This window comes from Pteropus vampyrus, unplaced genomic scaffold, assembly GCF_000151845.1.
Source record: "Pteropus vampyrus isolate Shadow unplaced genomic scaffold, Pvam_2.0 Scaffold10720, whole genome shotgun sequence".
Lineage (NCBI taxonomy): Eukaryota > Metazoa > Chordata > Mammalia > Chiroptera > Pteropodidae > Pteropus > Pteropus vampyrus.
In genome coordinates, this window is record NW_011899501.1 from 2,588 (window position 1) to 4,271 (window position 1,684).

Genomic DNA, 1,684 nt, shown 5'->3' on the forward strand with positions numbered 1-1,684 from the left:
GTCCAGGCCCACAGCGTAAACGTCCTTGTCAGGCCCCTCAGAGCGCAGCCACCCTCCCAGGAGCCCGCGGCCTCCCGAGCTGCCTGCACCTCGCTTTCCGCACCGTCATGTGATCTCTGACCTTCCCGCCCTCACTCCAAACGCAGAAGGGGACTGCAGAACTGCCGTTCCCCGGAGTATCTGACATCTTGCTTCCCTGCGTGTGGTGAGTTCCGCTCAGACTCTTACAAGGATTTTCTACAGGTGTCAAGTTCTCAGGTCGATGCTCCGGCGGCTCCGGCGACCCCGGTGCATTCCGCATTTGCACCTGGGGTCGGCGTCAGGGCCGTTCGCCAAGCGCTGGTTTCGCTTTTTAAACAAAGAATTCCCACATCCTGGAAAAAGAAGAAAAAAGAAAGTGGAACAGTATTTGGGTAGATGCAGAAATAAGGTTTTAGTAAAAGTGAGTCCCCGTGGGGTCAGGATGGCCGAGCGGTCTAAGGCGCTGCGTTCAGGTCGCAGTCTCCCCTGGAGGCGTGGGTTCGAATCCCACTCCTGACAGCATCTTTTCGAATTGCTTCTCGTATTCCCAGCGTGGAGACATTGGGAGATCTGATCATTTTAATCTCATCTGCTTTAGTTGTCTGTCCCTCACTCTGTTTCACACTCAGAGTTGAATGTAATGAAGCTGACTCCTCAATTGTCACTGATGTCCGCAGGCCCTTCTTTTGTTTTATCTATTTATATATTCCTTTTTAATTCCCTTTCCTGAGCCTCATTTCCTATTTCTCACTCCCATAAACAATCATTGGAAAGGTCATCCTTTCTTTTTTGTTTTTATAGAACATGTGTTTTGGGTTTCAGCACCTGAGTTTTTCATTTACATAAATGACGCGGTGTCATATCTCATTCCATTTTTACAGTTTTGAGATGTATCTATGTTGCTGTCTGCACATCTGGACCATGTCTAGACCAATTGTTTTTAATTGCTGCCTAGAGACCTGCAGCGTGTGTCCACCTGTCACACAAAAGGACTCCCAGATTGGGTCCCACTGCTTACACCACAAACAAGGTGCCATCAATGACCATGTTTCTGCACGTTCCGTTACGAAGCTGTGCAACACTTTCCTTGAGAGACTGCAGGATTGCAGGCCACAGGGCTGACTCTTCACAGGTTCTGCAGCAGAACGGGCCCCAGGAGGAGGGCGATATAGGCACGTGGAAGTTCATGTTTAGTGACATCTCCAGAAATATCCCTCAATTTCAAGTTTTCTGACGTCTAGCCTGCTTACCTTGAGCACTACAAAGATTAACATACAACGTTCCTCTTTTGAACTGAAAACCTGGATATGGTTCTTAAGCAATTTATTGCAAAGCTCCAATTAATCAAAAGTCTCGGGTGACTGGAATTTTCTCCTCATCATTCCTTTTTTTTCTTTTTTTAAAGAAACCCAATCTGTATTCTGCGTCCGTGTAGCCTAAATGCCTGTTTAAATGGAGGAAGTAATTGGGCCTCACCTCGTAGGCATGCCATGAGGACTGCATGGCTCGCTACATAGAAAGTGCCTGACAAACAATAAACCCTGGCAAATAAGAAATGAGTCATATTTTTGTTATAACTGAGCACCTGCTGTTTGCCAGGGCCTGTGCTGGACTCTGGAGTTCCAGCAGGAACAGGAAGAGGATAAATATTTGTTTTCTCTTT

At 47.2% G+C, this 1,684-nt stretch overlaps 1 non-coding gene across 1 annotated transcript; it reads left to right on the plus strand.

Moving 5' to 3' along the window:
• The first annotated feature begins 457 nt into the window (after positions 1 to 457).
• On the plus strand, positions 458 to 540 carry TRNAL-CAG. Its single transcript has one exon. It is a non-coding gene; the product is annotated as a tRNA-Leu (tRNA).
• The last annotated feature ends 1,144 nt before the right edge of the window (positions 541 to 1,684 follow it).